This window comes from Triticum urartu, chromosome 6A (assembly GCF_056163025.1).
Source record: "Triticum urartu cultivar PI428250 chromosome 6A, HENAU_Tu73, whole genome shotgun sequence".
NCBI classification, from domain to species: domain Eukaryota; kingdom Viridiplantae; phylum Streptophyta; class Magnoliopsida; order Poales; family Poaceae; genus Triticum; species Triticum urartu.
Window position 1 is genome coordinate 506,832,779 of NC_141878.1, and position 7,331 is coordinate 506,840,109.

Sequence of the window (7,331 nt, forward strand, 5' to 3'; positions counted from 1 at the left end):
AAAGATCTTCGTAGAATATGTAGGAGCCAATATGAGCATCCAGGTTCCGCTATTCGTTATTGACCGGAGACGTGTCTCGGTCATGTCTACATTATTCTCGAACCCGTAGGGTCCGCACGCTTAAGGTTTCGATGACAGTTATATTATGAGTTTATGAGTTTTGATGTACCGAAGTTAGTTCGGAGTCCCGGATGTGATCACGGACATGACGAGGAGTCTCAAAATGGTCGAGACATAAAGATTGATATATTGGACGGCTATATTCGGACACCAGAAGTGTTCCGGGTGATTTCGGAGAAAACCGGAGAGCCGGAGGGTTACCGAACCCCCCCCCCCCGGGAGAAGTAATGGGCCATATGGGCCTTAGTGGAAAGAGAGAGGGGCAGCCAAATGTGGGCCGCGCGCCTCCTCCCCCCTGGTTCGAATTGGACTAGGAGAGGGGGGGCGCCCCCCTTTCCCTCTCCCTCCCCACTTCTTTCCCCCTCCTAGTAGGAGTCCTACTCCTACTAGGAGGAGGACTCCTCCTTGGCGCGCCTATAGGGCCGGCCGGCCTCCTCCCCTTGTTCCTTTATATACGGGGGCAGGGGGCACCCCTAGACACACAAGTTGATCCACGTGATCATATTCTTAGCCGTGTGCGGTGCCCCCTTCCACCATAGTCCTCGATAATATTGTAGCGGTGCTTAGGCGAAGCCCTGCGACGGTAGTGCATCAAGATCGTCACCACGCCATCGTGCTGACGGAACTCTTCCCCGACACTTTGCTGGATCGGAGTCCGGGGATCATCATCGAGCTGAACATGTGCTAGAACTCGGAGGTGCCGTAGTTTCGGTCCTTGATCGGTCGGGCCGTGGAGACGTACGACTACATCAACCAAACGCTTCCGTTGTCGATCTACAAGGGTACGTAGATCACACTCTCCCCTCTCGTTGCTATGCATCACCATGATCTTGCGTGTGCGTAGGAAATTTTTTGAAATTACTACATTAACCAACAGCTCTCTGTCGAGGCGGAGCAGTCATCTCCGCGGTGGTCACCAACTGGTCATGGGCACAGGCCTCTGAGAGGACCTAGGACGGTACAATGTCAGACTTCACGAACGCCACTAGGTACGCCCCATTGCGTTGCTCCGTCCGCGTAGCCTCCCTAGCCGCACTCCCGTCTGCTGACACGATCTCCCGAAATGAGGAGTCGCCACAGCCACGACCGCCGATGTATTTGAGATCATGAGGGGCACCTCATCCTCGTCCTTCACGGCGTTGTCGTGCCAGACATGGCGCAGAGGTGATGCGATCTTATCAATGCAGGCATACCAGCTGTGCATTGGCGACGCCGGCTCCTTCACGCAGCGTTGGATTTGGACGTCGCGGTTGCACCGAGGAGAGGGAGATTCCACCTTGACGCAGTGGCGACCACCTTTGACGTGGTGGAGAGGTGGCGAGGGTGGTGCCGGACCGCAGTCCCTGAGCGACCACTCGAGAAGGAGCTCCGGGTGCGTTTGGTACTCCTCATTGGTCATCGTGGCCTCCGCGAGGAGGCGTGGCTGCAGCTCCAACTCCTCATCACTGGAGGAGAAGATGATTTCCTCCTTCCCGAAGGAACCAGGAGCCGTGGAGGACGATGGAACAGGAAAGCGACGGCGGTGGCGGCACGATCCAGAAGGAGATTCGGATCCACCTCCTGCCGGCACGGAGAACCAAGACTTTGACATCGTCGACGATGGTGCAGAGATGAAGAAGAGCGGATCAGCGGTGATACAGGGGAGGAGAGGATGTGAGCGGAAATGGACATTTGGTGTGGATGGCGTCGGAGCTGTGCTTAAATAGTCGTGGCCAGGCGAATGAATGGGCACTCGGCTTCAATGTGGCGCACTGGCCCGAGCAGGCTTCTCGGTCGTCGCGTTGACACTGAAGCAACGTCGCCCGCTCGTCCGGTCTCGTCGCTTTGACCGGCATCAATGTCGTGGAGTCACGCCTGTTCTGGACCAGCTTTATCGGCATGAATGTGTGGCAACCGCTTCGCACGGAGAGAGTTTCTAGAGCACGGACCGAGTTTTGGTTGGGATGTGGCGTTTAGGCACGTACGTGGCGGACGTATGAACTCCTGCAAATCTCCCCTGGTTTGCGTTCAGTTTACGGGACTTCAGACAGGCGAACGATGGGGTACCGCATTGGGTGGCTTGCAAAGTCCGTACACCTGGCTCAGACGTTTTCAGTCGTTTTGAGGATTCACATTGAAGATGTCCTAAGTCTCAGCCTACACAGACATCGTTCACTTCATCATAAGAAATCTAATCATCTAAGTCATGACCTGTTCACAACAACTTAGAAAACTTTCCTGATACCGTGAAAAGAAATTTTGCTGAAGTAAATTCGTTCCCATAATTCTTGTACAGTATTGCTCAAGAAGTTTAAGGGTTACAATATCATCTTACAATGTCTATGATGCCCACTCTTCCAGAACCAAGCCACACTGCGGCCTGGCATTGGGTTCTATCAAAGTTTGTCATATATCTCTATCTCTACTCTTATAAAAATGGGAGTTGGTGTTGATGGTGTGCCTGCCTTAGGGCCATGTGTACCGTTCGATCTTAAATCTAAGGTTGAGCGCTGCCGTCCACCCTATCTCTGCCCACCGGAGCCCATCCTCTCCCCCGCCGGTGGAATGCTCCCACTGCCCCGGCCATCCCCCACCCCGCATCTCCACACCAGCAGATAACACGGTCCCAACCCAAAGGAGCACACAGATGTGAGAGGCCGGATCGAGCCCATCCCCGCCTCCACGGTCGTCGGCCCGCCGCCCACGATGGCACTAATCCTATCACCGATGAATTCATAACTTGCACCACTCTCGTTTGTTGCCTTCCCCATGCCAGCGCGCGTGAGGCGTCGCTATTGGATTTATGGAGCGTGTGCTATATGTGTGCGCGCGTGCGCCTGAACGCTAGGGCGGCGTGCAGGAGCTCCTCCTTCTCCTCCCTTTTCCTCTCTCCCGGTGCTCGAGGTGGAGCTTGAGCTGGGCGGGACGCTGAGCATGCGTTCTTGGGGGCAGAGGAAGAAAACGGTCAGGTAGCAGGCGTGGACATTGGGGAGCGGTTGCGTGCAGAGGAGGGCGTGAACGCTGGGATGGCTGTTGTTAATTTTGTTGCTCTGCCCTGATATACTGCTATTGCATATATAAAGAGATCATGGAGAAAAGCAGCAGCCTACTGCTGCGATTATTTCCATGCTTCTACTGGTTTTGTTCATGCTATTACTTGCTTACTGATTACAACTGCTGCTACTAGGTACTGCTCATGATTTGTAGATATGTATGCTGCTAGGTACTCGTGAGCATGGTGACAAGGGATCGGTGCCGCAGCCACAGCGTCTGGTGGCCATACAGTGGCAGCCACTACTTAGATACGTAATCTAGCTGGCAATGGTGAGAAGACTTTGATCATGATATATTAGATGTAAGCCCCATACACCATAGGCGGTCCTCCTCTTGGTGATATGAGCCGGTGAGCTTTCTCCATCTCCACCCTCTAATACAGACTGGTTCTGCATTATGCATTTGTGGCTTAGATAAGAAAGGAATGTTTCTATCTAAATATTATCCAGTTATTCTTTCTTTGTCTAAATGATTTAGGAGAAGAGATAGAGAGAAGAACAAGTTACTGGTGTGGTTCATTTGGGAAATTTAGTACTTTGTTTATACTGCTTTGTTTTAGGGGATGAAATAAAGAGAAGAAGAAATTCCTGTGATGGATCTCTATGAAAGTTGTTACATGAAGTATTTTATCTAGAACGTCTACTTTGAATATCCCTGGTGTTGGGTTTGGTCTTCATTCAGTCTCCAAATTATATGGTTTGATAAGATTTTCCTTCTTTGCAAATTTGATTGCTTAATGGTGTGTACGCCAACACCCGTCTCCCACTGGTTGTGTCCCTTGCGTGCTCATGGACATCACCAGCGTCTGTGGGAGATGAGGAGTATCCCACATTTACTCTGACGAGCATTACAAGCTCTGAACTTTACATATTACCATGACGAGTCCGCCATGTCTCAGTTCTCGACTTCCAGGGATAAGTGCTGCCGTGGTGGCGCAGTCACACTGGCACAACACCCCGCGTCGTCCGCGCCGATGCTGATGTGTTCTACCTCCATGCTTCGCCCTGCGATTCCATCCGCAGGGAGGTGCGCGCACATATGTTTCATCCCCAATACTGCTTATGTGATTTACTCATATACCTACATGAACCGGCATAATTGTTGGAAATGTTTTTAAAGAAGTATATCTTAATTAGTTTAGCTTCCTGGCGGAGAAAATCTTATCTGACTCTCATTTTGCAGATAGTAGTCGCCCAAACACACCATGTCGTGGGCTGGCATACCATGGTCGGAGACTAGACCAAGTGCTCGGCATGGAGCCACATTATGTAGTCTATTGGCAGATTTAGATTCCCCTTAAAAAATAATACCATTGTGTTAATGTTGAATACTATTTCGAGTTTGCAGGCAACAACCGCTAGAATAAATTTTGCAACTTAGCATGTATAGTGCATTCTGGTTGTGAGTAGATGTATTTTAGTTTAAGGAATATGTGTCCTTGTGGCCACTTGCAGTTTAACATTTTGTCATTTTTTGCAAAGATGTTCTCCTGTAGTTATTTGATTACTATTTGACCCACGTCATTTGCAAATATTTATGTTTGCCGATTTTCCATTTTTTTTGTAGGTTTGATGAGAAATCGGTGTATGATCTAAATATTTGGTTTATAAGAAGCGTTTTATCGGATGGAAACCGTATGTTTGATTGTGCTAGATGTGTACCTATCAACTATATGACATCAATTTGATAAATGTACATTCTTGTGTTGTTCCTCATCTTTTGTCATTCCGTAGCGTAGTACGGGCATCTTACTAGTTGACTAGCATAATTAGCAGTACGACCAATGTGAGTAATACAAAACTACGACCTTGTAAGACGAGATTAAACTTGTAAGACGTTGAGACCTGGTCGTCATTAAATGATAAACTTTGGTAGAACCCAATGCCAGACCATGGTGTGGCTTGGTTCAAGGCTAGGGGGCGTCATAGACATTGTATTCCCTTTGTTTTTATTTACTCTACATATTAGATTTGATTAAAGTCAACTTCGTAAAGTTTGAGCAAATTTATAAAAAGAATAAACAATTATCATAACAAATCTATATGAAGTGAAAATACATTCAATAATGAATTTAATGGTATTGATGTGTTAATACTTCTGTTTATAAACTTTGTTATTACAAAGTTTGACTTTGATCAAAGTTAATACACAGACTAAATAAAAAACGAAGGGAGTAATACGAGATTGTAACCATTAAACTTCTTGAGTAATACAAGAAGAATTATTATAGGAAAAATGCTTGTAAAGAAAATTAAGCCGACAAGTGATCAGTGCTTGAAATGCGCCATGATGGCGTCCCTGTCCCCAGCCTCGGCGACGTACACACCGAGAAATTCGCCGTAGGAGTAGGGCCTGTACAGAGGCCCCTTGCCTGGGGCCAGCACCAGCTCCTGCGCCGGCGCGACGGTGCACCAAAGCTCGGGCCACACGAACGAGGCCAGCGAGGTCCGCGCGACGCGCGCGCCGGTGACGACGCGGTGCTCGCCACTGCGCAGGCGCCCGTTGCTGACCACCTCCATCTGATGCCCAAAATTGAGGACCAGCCCCCCCGGCGCGGCGTCCACGTCCACCCACATCGTTCCTCCGCCGCCTGCGTCGCCGTCGTCGTGGAGCAGCATCTGCAGGCCACCGCCGACGTTCTCCATGAGCACGGTGACGAGGCCGGGGTCGCAGTGCGGCGCGATGCCGAGGGTGAGGCTCGGGTCCGGGCACGGCGGGTAGTGGTTCACGTTCATCATCGCGCCGCCGCTGAGCGGCCCCTCGAAGTGCTCCTCGCAGAGCCCCAGCCCGACGGCGGCGAGGCGCAGAACGCGCCGCGCCGCTGCCATCACGGCCGCCGTGTACGGCTCCAGCGCCGCCCCGAGCCCGCGCGGGTTGTCCGGCCACTCCGGCGGGTGGCAGCCGAGCTTGAGGCAGTCCCGCCAGTACAGGAACTCCTCGCCGGCGCCGTTCCGGACGCTCGTGTGGAACCGCGGGAGCTGCTTGCCGTCGGTCGAGTAGTACGCCATCTTCTCATCCGCCGGCAGTCCAAAGAACTCCTCGGCCGCGCGCATCATGGCGCCCATTACCTCCTCCGGCACGCCGTGGTTGACCACCTGGAAGAAACCGAACTCCCGCCCCGCGCGGATGATCTCCTCGGCGATCCTGCCGTCATCGTCTCCGCCGAGATCAACTACAGGCAGCATCGGCGGCGCCACCTTGCCATTCCCGGAATAAGACGGCCTCTGGTGCATGGGGAGTATGTAGCGTCCAGGCACTGACTGGTGGGCGGCGCCATTGGAGAGAGGCTCCGCTGCCATCTCGAGATATAGCCTTGCTTGATTTGCATATATGCCGATCATTTCATCATCTGCGGCACTTTATGGTGAAGAAAAGCATCTTCGAACATTTGACTTTTGATTGCAACCAATGCATACCTTTTTTTTAATATATTTTGGCCGGCTAGCTAGCTTGATGCAATTGTGGGCAAACAATATTGTGAGCATGAGTATTGTTCTTGGTGGTAGGTTCTATTTTCTTTGGATGCTGGCTAGTTGTGATTTTTTTATAGCTGAATGCTCCAAATGTGGCTACTTGTGATTGTTTAAGTACATTTTGGCACCCTCATTTTTTTAACAGAGAGGAAGGGACTGGAAGGTCTATGTAGGCCAAAACCGATGCCAAGTTGACTTTTACTTTATTTGGCATCGGTGCCCTCCATTGTCCAATCAAGCCTGGTATAATGAGAGATGCTTAGAGGAGGTGCTTAGAGAAATAAATCAGACTTTTCTTAATCACCGATGCTTATTTATACAGGATAGACGCTTAACTAAGCGTCTCTCCTGTAGAAATAGACACCGGTGCTTCAGAAAAACTCGATTTATTTTTCTAAGCATCTCTCTAAGCACCTCCCATTATATAAGACCTCAGTGGCATAACAAAAATTCTAAGAACCGAAGCAAGTATAACTGCTCCAATGCAATAAAAGAAATCCATATCTCTCGTTCTTCTCGCGCGAACCAACTGCAATGACTACCTCCGATTCATCCACCATCTCCGATGAGCTCTCCATTGCCTACCCCCAACGCTTGACTCCAACGGCCCTCGCCCACCATCCTGGCCATGACCTTCGCCCTTGCACACGAGCGCGGCCATCCTGCACACCAATTCTGCGTGGTCTGACACCAACAACTCCGACT

At 50.6% G+C, this 7,331-nt stretch overlaps 1 pseudogene; it reads right to left on the bottom strand.

Moving 5' to 3' along the window:
* Positions 1 to 5,219: 5,219 nt before the first annotated feature.
* On the bottom strand, positions 5,220 to 6,876 carry LOC147965930 (2'-deoxymugineic-acid 2'-dioxygenase pseudogene; annotated as a pseudogene).
* Positions 6,877 to 7,331: the final 455 nt, after the last annotated feature.